The sequence below is a fragment of the Schistocerca serialis genome, chromosome 8 (genome assembly GCF_023864345.2).
Source record: "Schistocerca serialis cubense isolate TAMUIC-IGC-003099 chromosome 8, iqSchSeri2.2, whole genome shotgun sequence".
Classification (NCBI taxonomy): domain Eukaryota; kingdom Metazoa; phylum Arthropoda; class Insecta; order Orthoptera; family Acrididae; genus Schistocerca; species Schistocerca serialis.
Window position 1 is genome coordinate 237,341,545 of NC_064645.1, and position 14,580 is coordinate 237,356,124.

At 44.1% G+C, this 14,580-nt stretch overlaps 1 non-coding gene across 1 annotated transcript; it reads right to left on the minus strand.

Annotated features, from left to right (window-relative positions):
* Nucleotides 1-9,866: 9,866 nt before the first annotated feature.
* Nucleotides 9,867-9,941, minus strand: Trnas-uga (transfer RNA serine (anticodon UGA)). The gene has a single exon. It is a non-coding gene; the product is annotated as a tRNA-Ser (tRNA).
* Between the last annotated feature and the right edge of the window lie 4,639 nt (nt 9,942-14,580).

The window sequence follows — 14,580 nt, forward strand, 5'->3', positions numbered from 1 at the left end:
AACGAAATTATTTGACAATTGGAACAAAAGTTGCGAATGTTCTACGTCTACAACATTGCATAAAAAGTTTACATTATCACTGTGGAGTATAAATTAATACTTCATGCTGTATATCGCAGTTTTATTCCTTGAACAGCGAATATGTAGTAAACCATAAGCTTTTTTCCTTTAACCATTCTGTGGACGTTGTCAGCGGGAAAAAGTTTCGTAAAAGTTTGAAATTATGTGTTAAGTTTGTTGCAAGGTACTAAGCGCTCCAATTATCAAATACTGAGTAACTAAGGTATGAATATTCGCACATCGGGGGCTGCACCGTCTTTTTCACCCTCACACGCAGCTCTGTGAAGAAAGATGGTTCTTACCCCACAGGATTCTTTCCAAACAGTAAGTAATGTGTGTTCCAAGTTTGATTGAAATTGGTCCAGTGGTTTGGCAGGGAATGTGAAAAATATATTTACGTACATTATTTTTATAATACGAGTGTGTATGGATACGCTATCCTATACCTGAAAGATAGCCACTTAAGCGTGTGAATTGTTAATTACAACAACTCATCTCACGGGCTATATATGACAATCTTGATTATTTTGATGAATGGTTTTGTTACAGACAATAATGTTATCGTTCTTCAACCACTATGTGTAAAATTACAGGTTCAATTTTGTTAGTAAAATTTTCTTTGGTGAGGAAAAGTTCCCGTTACGTAACTGTTACTCCCGGCCGGCCCAGAACTACCGAACGAGTCAACATTCAATAACTACTGCACAAAATGAATGAAGGAAGTAAATGAACACTTCTAACTGACTTCAAAGATGGCAATTCTGGCGTTTACCTGCCTAAAACTGAGACTGACTGATATCAATAACATTCACAAGGAATGAATCGATCCAACTTAAAAAATTTCCCATATGCATCCCCTCCATCCCATCCATGTTAACCTGCAGAGCCGGACGGAGTGGCCGAGCGGTTCTAGGCGCTACAGTCTGGAACCGCGCAACCGGTGCGGTCACAGGTTCGAATCCTGCCTCGTGCATGGATGTGTGTGGTGTCCTTAGGTTCGTTAGGTTTAAGTAGTTCTAAGTTCTAGGGGACTGATGACCTCTGAAGTTAAGTCCCATAGTGCTCAGAGCCATTTAACCTGCAGAATTTATCACGATATGAGTCACTGGACGATAATATCATGGAGTCTGGCGCTTTTCCAATCTGTCTTTGAGAATTGGGATGCTATAAAGTTTTGTTGAAGTATCACTATTACTGGGAACGAGTTTCTTTGGATCTGATGAGATCAGATACCTTTTATAGAGTAAAATGAGTCATGAGACAATATATAATAGAAAATAAACACTACCTAGGTAAGACACTCTAACTCTGAACAGAACGTCATTCTGTTAAAAATCCTAAAAATTGGAATAATCGGGACTAATTGACAGGTATACGAGGGGAGTTGGGAAAGAATTATAGCATTGTGGATTGTACTGAAGAGAAGGATAGAAGTGAGCCGAACATCTTCGTGATTTTGATACACTGGAAACTTGCGTTTCAAACTAGGTAAAAAGTGTGAATAGCTAGGAAAAATATGTAGCTGACGTGGAGGCTATGTAAAAATTGGGGATTTCCAGAATCGCTAATGGAAATGAAAGAAGAGATAACAATTACTCATTACACCATGTCTACGTACGAAGGGATAGAAGTGAGCAGAACATCTTTGTGGTTTTGTTACATTGGAACCTTGTGTTTCAAACTACGTAAAAAGTTTTAACGGCTAGGAAAATATGTAGCTGATGTGGAAGCTATGTAAAAATTGGGGGTTTCCAGAACCGCTAATGGAAATGAAAGAAGAGATAACATTTGCTCATTACACCATGTCTACGTACGAAGGGATTTATTTGTCAAAAGAGAGGATTAAGCGAACAAACAAATGAGCAGCCCAATGCATACTATTAGTTAACGATATTGCCTCAGTCACAGATTCACAAACGAAAATCATCAGAATTATGCAATTACTAGCAGATGAAATGAAACAGTATCAGTAGCTGATAGCAATTAGTAAATCCGATCTGTCAGTGGTAGGCAGGTTTCTACATACACTGAGGTGAAAAAAAGGTCATAGGATAGCGATATGCAAGTAAACAGATGGCGGTAGAATCGCGTACGCAGGGTATATAAGGGCACTGCATTCATGGAGCTAGTTTTGTAGTCAGACGACTCATGTGAAAATGTTTTCGATATTATTACGGTCGCACGACAAGATATAACAGACCTTGAACGCGGAATGGTAGTTGGAACTAGACGTATGGGACATTCCATTTCGGAAATCGTTAGGGAATCCATTATTCTGAGATCCACCGTGTCAAGAGAGTGCCGACAATACCAAATTTCAGGCATTACCTCTCACCACAGTTTTGCAGTAACCGACGTGTCAGTACAAGCAGACAAGCAACTCTGCATGAAATAACGGCTGAAATCAATGGTGGGCGTTCGAGGAACGTATCCGCTAGGACAGTGCGGCGAAACTTGGCATTAATGGCCTATGGAAGCAGATGACTGATGCGATAGCCCTTGCTAACAGCACGATATCGCCTGCAGCGCCTCTCTTGACTTGGTAGGATGAATCCCGATTTCAGTTGGTAAGAGGTGGTGGTAGGGTTCGAGTGTGGCACAGACCGCACGAAGCCATGGGTCACAGTTGTCAACGAGGTACTGTGCGAGCTGGTGGTGGCTCCATGAAGGTGTGGTCTGTGTTTACATGGAAAGGACTGGGTCGTCTGGTCCAACTGAACCGATCATTGACTGGAAATGGTTATGTTCGGCTACTTGGGGACCATTTGCATCCATTCATGGACTTCATGTTCCCAAACAACGATGGAATTTTTATGGGCGACACTACGCCATTCCACCGGGTCAAAATTATTCGCGATTTGTTTGAATAACAGTCCGGACAGTTCGAGCGAATGATTTGACCACGTATCGAACACTTATGGGACATAATCGAGAGGTCAGTTTGTGCACAGAATCCTGCAAGGGCAACACTTTCGCAATTATGGATTGCTATATAGGCAGCATGGCGCAGTATTTCTGCAGGGGATTTCCGATGACTTTTTGAGTCCACGCCACGTTGCTGCACTACGCCTCGCAGACGGAGGTCGGAGACGATATTAGGAGGTATCCCACGACGTTTTTCACCTAAGTGTATACCTTGAGTGGATAATTAGAAGTTTATGACTACACCTCGTGTTTGGGGAGCAAAATGGTTTAAATGGCTCTGAGCACTATGGGACTTGACATCTGAGGTCGTCAGTCCCGTAGAACTTAGAACTACTTAAACCTAACTAACCTATGGAAATCACACATATCCATGCCCGAGGCAGGATTCGAACCTGCGATGGTACCGGTCGCGCGGTTCCAGACTGAAGCGCCTAGAACCGCTCGGACATAGAGGGAGCATCGATTGAGAACAAAATAAATGCGCAGGGGAAATAAAAAAAAACGGAGGTAGCGCTTGATAAATGTACATTTCAGGACAAGCGATTGTCTTAACGAGCAACTAGATGAATTTCGACCAAAATATTTTGTCTGGAAGGTTTTTTTTCTATGCAAGTGAGAAATGAACATAGGGTGGAAGTAATACCTTTCAACTCGGATTTGAGTACTTGTCTCTCAATTTTTCTGTTTTCCAGGAAGTCTATTGAAAATAAAACATGCTGAATGGTGCACAACTTTCTTTACATTTTTTAAGAGACTGTTATAAAAATTTATATCGTTTTAGCGTCCGGTATTCACCGAGGTAATGTTGCAGACTCTTCTGAATGAGTCAGTAAAGTCAACAATAATACCATGATGGGTTCGCGTTCTCATACCGCAGATCCGTCAGACATCCCGTTTCTGGGCTAAGAATATTCTTGATAATTGCACTGAGTTGCCCTAAAATACGATGGAAGTCAAGAGGAAAGCTGCATGCTTTGAGGGTTTTTTCTGAACAAAAACGTTAATACGGAATACCGGTATGCCCTTCTCCGAATGGTTTACGAAATGCAACACGTTTAATGTACATTGTCATTTATTATCTGTATCATTCAAACATTAACATTGTTTACAACTAACCACAGTAGTGTTTAGAAAGTCAAGACGAGTAGTTCGTATTGGACACTTGTGGTCTACCAGGTTGGGAAACTACCTCAAACTGGTCTACGAAAACACCTAAGCTAAAGTACATGCGCGTCACGCGAGATTTTCAACATTTCCGCGCTCTCTTCGTGCAAACTATTACTGCAAGAGAAAAATTGACGGAGATCTTTTTGTATGAAATTTACCATAGTTTAATTTTGTACTGCAACGCGTTTCGCCTGGGGGTGCGGTTCTCGAGTTATTCAAGGAAAACCTACAAAAGCGATATTAAATATGTTGTGTCTCGGAAAGGATTCAGAGTAGGGCATATATCAGTAAGAAGTTTTTTGTTCAGAATTCCTCATACTATCGTCTTTCAATGCCTGTGTCTTATCTACTAATTCACCCTGTACAACATCACACAAGATAATAGCATGAAAGTAATCAAAGTAAACAAGCTTTCGCGTTTCGGTATCACACACAGTGAATATTGGTCCTATATTGAAGACAGTAGTATTCAGTTTCTGCACAAGATCTTGAACGTGATGCTTCCAAGAAAGCCTTCCGTCTATCATCAGACCTAAGAATTGAAAATGGTCGACTTCAGTGACCGTTCGGCCGCCTTAGGACAATAAAATTTCGTTTTTACAAGAGTTCTGTGTCAGAAACCGTATGCATTGTATTTTGTTGCAATTACGAATTAATCTGTTCTCTGAAAGCCGCGTGCAGATGTTACTCACTACCCTATTAGCTACATTACTTACAGGTTTTTCGGAAATTTCCGTTACAGACGTCTAGGACTTACAGAGGGGAACGGGTAAATAATATTTTCAATTGAAACCCATGTATGGGAAAGTACTGTTTCCGCGCTACAACCAAACTTATTGATAACGCGACCACTTTTACAAGTAACTGATTAGAGGTGACCTGGTACATCACTTATTTTATAATTCCACTCACTAATAGCCAGAGAAATTGCTTATGTATTCGTTGACGGAATCTCTACAACGTGATGCAGTACATTCTCCTTCCACTCCGGTGTGCGGCGTCTCCTTGGAGCACCTCAGTCACATCTGCTGGCGGTGAAGGTAACCTTTCTCGGAGCTGTTGTGCAATTGTGCCTTAAAGAGAGTGCGGTGGAGTCGGACATCGTGGAGAATGACGTTGATAAAGGCGACGAGCAGCTCTTTCATTACCGTGAGCTTCGCCATTCAGAAGGACCATTTCGGTATGTTCAAACGTGAATGAGGCTTAGGAGAGACGCCAAATGATATCAGCCGACCCGACTTAACCATCTTACGTCATATCTACCCTGTTGCATACGTACCTAGCAAACATGTTTTCAAACGGCTGTAGCACGGAAACAGTACGTTTCAGGAAATTTGGAAATTTGTGGTAAGGTCTTATGGGAGTAAACTGCTGAGGTCATCGGTCCCTAAGCTTACGCACTACTTAATCTAACTTAAACTAACTTATGCTAAGGACAACACACACACCCATGCCCGACAGAGGATTCTAACCTCCGACGGGGGTGCTGCACGGCCCATGGCAAGGTGCCTCAGATAGCGGGGCTACCCCGTGCGGCTACGTTTCAGGACATGGGCTCCCATTCAAAACGTTATGCACTTACTCCCCTCTACAAGTCGTAGAGGTTTGTAATGGGAATTCCCAAACTCTCCGTACATTATTTTGATCTCTTTCCCAATAACACACACTTTGCCTGAAAAAAAAACTGTGTTATCTGATATGTTTAGTGGCAGATCAAAAAAATGAAGGGCTTATTTCAATAGTGGTACAAGTCCATTTTTGTTCATTCTGAGATACAGAGTCCTAAAGTTAAATAAGCGCTGAAAAATCTGCAGTTAGGACTCTGTATCTCAGAATCAACAAAAGTGGACTTGTACCACTATTGAAATAAGCCCTTCCTATAAAGGGCGATCAAAATGTTTCCCATAGAAGCCCGTACACTCCAGAATCTGTGCGCCCTTCAGGCAAAATCGCCGTGAGCATTGAGGTAATCATCCCACTTACGCCCCAGGTTGGAGACAAAAGTTTGACAAACACCGTGCCCTGCTGTGTGAAGAAATTCTTAACTGCCTGCTGCACATCCTCGTCCATCAGGATTCGTCTATCTTTCAAAGCCTGTTTTTAGAGCAGGAGGTCGAATGTCTTCCACATCAGTTGGCGGAACTTCTGCATTACGGCATTTACCACATGGGGCGTGCGTTATCATGAAGCTCTTATCGGGAACCATTCCACAACGCTGGATTTAGACAGACATGCTGCTCCATTCTTCATTTGCTGGTATATGTCTACCGTTGCTTGTCCTTCGGCAGCGAAGAAAAGAATAACAGCACATTGGTCCAGCTTGGACACATTTGGTAGTAACATCGCCATAGTCCACGTTTCCGCATTTGCGCTTTGTGAGCAAAAGTATCCCGACATCACCAAAAACAGACGTTTTTCATATTAGGTGCATTGTGCTGCCACTACTACCAGGTACTCCATATCAGCGACCTCAGTACTCATTAGACATTGTGAGACAGCAGATTGGGGCGCTCTGCGGGACTCACGGATTTCGAAGGTGGTCAGGTGATTGGGTGTCACTTGTGGCATACGTCTGTATGCGAGATTTCCACACTTCTAAACATCCCTAGGTCCACTGTTTCCGATGTGATAGGAAGCGGAAACGTGAAGGGACATGTACAGCACAAAAGCGTACAGGCTGACCTCGTCTGTTGACTGACAGAGACCGCCGACAGTTGAAGAGGGTCGTAATGTGTAATAGGCAGATATCTATCCAGACCATCACACAGGAATGCCAAACTGCATCAGGATCCACTGCAAGTACTATGACAGTTAGGCGGGAGATGAGAAAACTTGGATTTCAGGGTCGAGCGGCTGGTCATAAGCCACACATCACGCCGGTAAATGCCAAACTACGCCTCGCTTGGTGTAAGGAGCGTACACATTGGACGATTGAACAGTGATAAAACGTTGTGTGGAGTGACAAATCACGGCACACAATATGGCGATCCGATGGCAGGGTGTGAATATGGCGAATGTCCGGTGAACGTCATCTGCCAGCGTGTGTAGTGCCAAAAGTAAAATTCGGAGGCGTGGTGTTATGGTGTGGTCGTGTTTTTCATGGAGCGGGCTTGCACCCATTGTTTTGCGTGGCACTATCACACCACAGGCTTACAGTGATGTTTTAAGCACCTTCATGCTTCCCACTGTTGAAGAGCAATTCGGGAATGGCTATTGCGTCTTTCAACACGATCGAGCAGCTGTTCATAATACACGGCCTATGGTGGAGTGGTTACACGACAGTAACATCTCTGTAATGGACTGACCTGCACAGAGTCCTGACCTGAATCCTATAGAACACCTCTGGAATGTTTAGGATCACCGACTTCGTGCCAGGCCTCACCAACCGTCATCGATACCTCTTATCAGTGCAGCACTCCGTGAAGAACGGGCTGCCATTCCCCAAGATACCTTCCAGCACCTGATTGAACGTATGCCTGCGAGAGTGGAAGCTGTCATCTATGCTACGAGTGGGCCAACTCCATATTGAATTCCAACATTACCGATGTAGGGCGCCACGAACTTGTAAGTCATTGTCAGCCAGGTGTCCGGATACTTTTGAACACACAGTGTGCCTCACGTATGTACAGAAGACCGAATGCCACACAAATTCCTTGCCTAGACGTCGGTGCATATACGGAGTGTCCCCTCTAAGAGTCCTCAAGTGATTTTTTCTGGTATTTTAGCAGATATTTGCAATTTAGGTTATGCAATTTGTAGTTGGAGTCAGCCCGCGAAAATACTGCTCATTACGCCTTTCATGCGACGACCAGCGTCGACGGAATGCGTCGGTTTCTTTCCGTTACAAACGAAATAATTTTTAAAGTAGAAAATTATGTGCCCATTCGACTTAGCGGTCCCGAGTTAGTCTAGTGCGATATTCGTTTTATCGAAATGTGTTAATAGGGGCAGTAAAACACGAGGAATAACGAGTACTCCACTAGCGATAGCACCGCTCTGGCCTGCGCTGACTGCTACCACTATGCAAGAGCGCGCCTCTCAGCTACAGTGCAGGTTATTTTTCTTGATTTACTGCTCCTGTTGATACATATTGGTAAAACGAATATCACACTATACTAACCTGTAGCGCTCTGTCGAATGGGCACGTAAAATTCTGATTAAAAAAAAAATTTGCTAGAAATGGGAAACAAACCGACGCATTCCATGACACTGAGTGTCGCGGGAGACATGTGATGGGCGGTATTTCTTTGGTCTGACAGCAGCTACATATTGCAAAAAGGAAACAGTTTACATCCGCCGAAAAACTACAGAAAACGCGCCTGATATATCTTAGGAGAGACAACCGTTACACCCGCATCGGAGTTGCGCTACGTTGCGTGTAGGCTGCAGCAACCGCATCAAACGGAAACGTTTTGATCGCCCCTTACATACACCTATCAAGAAAAGTGTTGACACCGACCACTTTACAAGAAACCAATCAGATTCTAAGCTCTTCCCTGTTTGTTGGTACTTCAGGGAAATTTTCTGCTACTTACTTTCCAGATATGAGGGGAACCATTGTCGAAGTTTTGCCTTAATCAAATTATGTTCCAATATACGTAAAAGTGAGGAAAGTGAGAGTGGAAAATAGGATTACAGCTACGCGTTTAGCATGTAGAGTATGCAGAGTATGGCGATGAACTGAGTGGTAAATAAAGCAAAATACGCTAGTTTAGCTTTAAAGCTGGCCTCACAGTTCATGTACCAAAATTAAACTCTACAAAACCTAGCTTGGCGATAGAACGAGACTGCGAAAGGAGCTTGCCCTCCTATCGGCAAGTTTCGCATCTCGGAGTTTCACTGCTGTTGAAACATTTTCGAAAACGGGGAGAGTGAGGCAAAAGGAGCGAGAACGAGAGAGATAATTACAGAGGCGGTAGCAGCAGCAATTTAGTTAAGTAATTTATAATTTACTTTATCCATTATCCTAAATATCGCGGGCAACAAGCTGGCGCCGCACAAGTTTGGCCACACCTACCTCTGCAGTGGAGGGGGGCCACACTCCGCCTTGCCCCCCCCCCCTCCAACACCCCACCATCATCCCCTCTGTGAAAGTCGGCAGAGCTCTAGAAAGTTTTGCAAGTAATTTAAAGTTATCTTTTTGACAGGGTTGCTGCCGAAGAGGTAGTGGATATAGTCGGTGAGCAAAAAGTTTTATCTCATTTTTGGCGTAACGAAGTTTAAGCGAGCGCCGTTCGCTGGTTGGAGACAGCGATTCGGCCGCGCCACCTCTTCCTTTCATATTGTTTCCGAGTGGAGCCGTCTCTCATCTACTTGTCAGCACCGGTCGAAGACAAAACTGCTGTCGCGCATTGCTTTGGCACGGACGTAACAGCAGAAGCGCAATCGTTCACTAGAGAACTATTTCTCCAAGGAGAAGTGATTCGCCCTAACGCCTAGCTTCATGTACATCATTCTCCGCAAACCACCTAACCTTACGTGGCGGACGGTGCTTCTGGTACCACTAACTGATCTCCCGTTCCCTGTCCCTCTCACGAATGACGTATGGGAAGAATAATTGTCGGTAAGCCTCTATATGGACAGTAATTCTTGAATTTTACCCTCGTTGTCATTTCGCGAAATGTGTGTGGGAGAAATTAATATGTCTAGAATGAAATTTTCACTCTACAGCGGACTGTACGCTGATATGAAACTTCCTGGCAGATTAAAACTGTGTGCCGGACCGAGACTCGAACTCGGGACCTTTGCCTTTCACGGGCAAGCGCTCTACCAACTGAGCTACCCAAGCACGACTCACGCCCCGTCCTCACAGCTTTAATTCCGCCAGTACCTCGCCTCCTACCTACCAAAATTCACAGAAGCTCTCCTACGAACCTTGCAGAACTAGCACTCCTGGAAGAAAGGATATTGCGGAGACATGGATTAGCCACGACCTGGGGGTTGTTTCTATAGTGAAATTTTCACTCTACAGCGGAGTGTGCGCTGATATGAAACTTCCTGGCAGATTAAAACTGTGTGCCGGACCGAGACTCGAATATCAGCACACACTCCGCTGTAGAGAGAAAATTTCATTCTAGAGACAACCCCCAGGCCGTGGCTAAGCCATGTCTCCGCAATATCCTTTCTTCAAGGAGTGCTAGTTCTGCAAGGTTCGCAGGAGAGCTTCTGTGAAGTTTGGAAGGTAAGAGGCGAGGTACTGGCGGAATTAAAGCTGCGAGGACGGGGCGTGAGTCGTGCTTGGGTATCTCAGTTGGTAGAGCACTTGCTCGCGAAAGGCAAAGGTCACGAGTTCGAGTCTCGGTCCGGCACACAGTTTTAATCTGCCAGGAAGTTTCAATTAATATGTCGTCCGACTCTTCCCGGAAAGTACACTCTCGGAATTTCAATGGTAGATCTCTCGGTGATGCACCGGTGATGTAACGCTCTCACACCGTCTGAACAATCCAGGGACGAAAAGTACCGATTTTCGCTGAGTCTTCTCTGTCTCTTCTATCAGTCTTACCTAGAAAGATTCCCAGATAGGCGAAAAATACTCAAGAAGCAGTAAGTGACTTCCTTCGTGGGTGAGTTAAATTTCCTTCATATTCTTCCTATAAGTCTCAATATGGCTTCTGCTTTTCCTACTATTTGTTTTATGTGGTCACTCCACTTAAGGTAGCTCTAGATAGTTCCTCCTACATACTTCACAGCAGATACTGTTTCCAGCAGTTTTGCATTAATAGTGTAGTTGCGCAGCAGTGGTATTTTTTCTGTGTTTGCGCAATATTTCACTTTTATTTGCGTTCAGGATCAACTGCCAAAGCGTGCACCATTCGTCAGTCCCCTGCAGGTCGTTCTGGAAATCGAAACTGTCTTCCGGAATTGCTACTATACAGGGTGGTCGGAAATTCCCGTCACAAAATTCTAGGACATGTAGAGGATAATGAGTACATACATTTTGAACAGGAACCCATGCTCGGAATCGTATCGTTTCCGTTTCGGTTTGAGTTCAGGTGTGTACCTCGTCAACGTCTGCATAGGGCAAGAGAAACGTCTCAGAGTTCCCTGTCCTGATATGCAACGTGTACTACGTCAAACGATCCGCAGATGTCACTTATAGTCTGCTTTGCTATGAGACCGAATCAATACCTGTGCGTCACCGATAGAGGTACCATGGTGCAGTCACGTTTGCGGAATACACAGACATGCTCCTTGTGTACGTCGAAGCTGGAGGTAACGGACGAGCTGCAGGTCGGCTGTATCACGAACGTTTTCCACACCGTCACACTCCAACGCACAAACTGCTTGCCCAAGTTACACAACGGCTACGAGAAACGGGCGCCTTCACCATGAGGAGGCATGGCTGTGGTGCTCCACGGCGACGCCGCACTCCAGAATTTGAAGAAGATGTACTGCGTCTCATTGAAGATAGCCCGCCAACGAGTTCGTGAACAACTGTTAGTCACAGTACCGTCTTGGACGTCCTGAAAGAGCAACAATTACATCCATACCATTTACGAAGGGTACACGCTATGGATCCAGCAGACTTTCCACAACGCGTCGCCGTCTGCACATGGTTCCTGCATCGTTGCATCGGCGCGCCCGTTTCCACGTCGAGTTCTCTTCACAGATGAATGTAGGCTCACAAGGAATTGTGTTCTGAATTCTCGAAATAGCCATGTCTGGGCGGACGAAAACCCTCATGCCGCGCATGTTCAGGGATTTCGAGACAGATTTGGAAATAACGTGTGGGCAGATAAATGATTCAGATGGCTCTGAGCACTATGGGACTTAACTTCTGAGGTCATCAGTCCCCTAGAACTTAGAAATACTTAAACCTAACTAACCTAAGGACATCACACACATCTATGCCCGAGGCAGGATTCGAACCTGCGACCGTAGCGGCCGCGCGGTTCCAGACTGTAGCGCCTAGAACCAAGCGGCCACTCCGGCCGGCTGTGGGCAGGTATTCTGGACAGTCATGAGCTTAGACCATATCTCCTTCCATCCAAGCTCACGGGTCCCGCATACTTAGTCTTCCTACGACACGTAATGGACCCGTTCTTGGAAGCTGTGCCATTGAATGTCTGTCAGGAAATGTGGTTTCAACGTGATGGAGCACCACCTCACTTTTCACTGGCTGTCCGGAGACATCTCAACAGACGGTATGGTGAAAGATGGATAGGCCGTGGTGGTCCAACCACGTGGCCGCCACGATCCTTGGATTTAACCCCTATGGACTACTTCTTGTGGGGTCGTATGAAGAGCCTAATTTTTGATAGACCTGTAGTGACAGAGGGAGATCTTCTGGCACGAGTTCTGGCCGCTGCACAAGACATTGAAGAGACACCAAGTGGGATGGAGAGAGTGAACCAGAACATGCTTCGGAGGTACAATGGGTGTAACAACGTCTGTGGTCGCCACATCGAGCCGCTGTTGTAATGCATCGGTACGTAGCGGCTGCTGCCGTAGATGCTGGGTTCTTGTTGTTGTCGACTAATGTAAATCATAAAGTGTAAGTTGTAATGCACATGCGCAAGTAATAACGGAACGAGTCAGTATTCTTTTCAAATGGATTGCAACAATTGTACTGGGTCACGCCTAAGTACATTCCTCACGTGGATGTGGATGAGATAAGAATCTGAATTGAAACTGTCGTAGAACGGAAACGATACGTTTCCGGACTTGGGTTCCTATTCAAAATGTTATGTACTTAGCACCCTCTACATGTCTTAGAAGTTTGTAAGGGGAATTTCCGACCACCCTGTATTATAGACAACCGCATCATCTGCGAACGGTGTTAAAAAGCTTCCGGCGCCTTCTATTAGATCATTTATATACGTTGTAAACAGTAACGTTCCTATCACAATTTCTTGGGATACTACAAAAATACATTTACGCGTGTTAATCACATTCCATTAACAGCGACGAGTTGTGTTCTGTCCACAACGAAATCCTGAATCCACTAGTAAATATGATCCCACACTCGTTAAGCTCGCATTTTTCCACGAAACAACAGTGCGGAACGGTGTCAAATGCTTTCCTGAAGTCAAGGAACACGCCATCAATCTCAGCGCCATTGTCTACAGCGCTATGGATCTGATGGAGAAACAGAGTGAGCTTAGACTGAGTGAGCTAAGTTCCGCAAGATCTCTGTTTGCGGAATGCATGTTCATCTTTATAGAGCAGATTCCTGTTCTCCAAAAACTTCACTAAAGCGCTCTTTGCGTATGACGTGGCCACGTGGGCTTTCCACGTGCAGTCCACTGGTGCGCTTCACACATGTAGTCTGTCATCTCAAGTTACGAACACACGCTTTTATCCTTGTGCTACCTTTGCACCTGAATCTCTAAAGATGGAAATTATTCCGAAACGCGTCAGTTTGTGATCAAAAAATTTATTCGTCACCTGCTGTGTGATATTTTATGCGATCTAGCCAGCTTAACGACAAGTTTACGCATAATTAACGGTAAGTGAAGTTTAAGGGAATCTCCTAGAAGAGTCAGTGCGGAACAAAACCAGATATTGAAGTGCTGAAAATGGATGATGGGGGTTTGAAATTCTAAAGGTTGTAAATACTGCGATACTGAAGTTGGCAGTTCTGTTGAATAGGAATGGACACCTGTAACAGGATAATTCCAAACACTGGACCGACAAATAGGGGTGCAAGGAAGATAATTGCAAAGAAACTTTGGGTACCGAATGAAACAAGTTTACTGTTAGCATTCACTGTTTATTTATCTCTACGACGCGTCTCAAAGGTTTAAGGCTCCATCATTAGGATTTACATTTGTTCGTATGACATGTGTATGTTGTGTTACGATTTTTTGACGAACTTGTGGCCCTGTCTAGTGGAGAAACAAAACACTGTTTCAGAACATGGTTTTGCTTTTTTTTTTTTTTACAAAAAACTAAATGTGTATCTAACGGTAAAAATAAAACAAGTAAAACAGAATACCTCCAGCGGTCACAAGTTACTTTCACTATCGTAACACATCGTATGTATATTGTCATATTTTGTAGACAAAGATGGCGTCTGGAAATTGTTAGTTGCAAGGATCATATAGCAAAAGAGAAAGTACAAAGAATATTATTATAGAATAAGTTTTAAAGGATTTTGAAGATATTTGTTTGAGGTGTTAAATACATGCATTGGAATAAATATTTCAGGTGGTGTACAAATCCGATTCTGTGAAGTTTTATGTCATACTCATTTATATAAACAGGTGACATGTTTCAAACTTTGGCTGCAGTAGTAAAATTATACATAAATAACAGTTTTGGCTATAATTCGGAGATAGAGATGAAAGGCTGAAGGCAGAGGGAGAGGAAGTGAAAGAGAAGGAGAGAGGGAGAGAGAGAGAGAGAGAGAGAGAGAGTGGAAGGAATGATTGGATGAGAGCAAACTTTCAAAGCGCGGGGCGCTTAAGGTTATCTGTTACATATAAT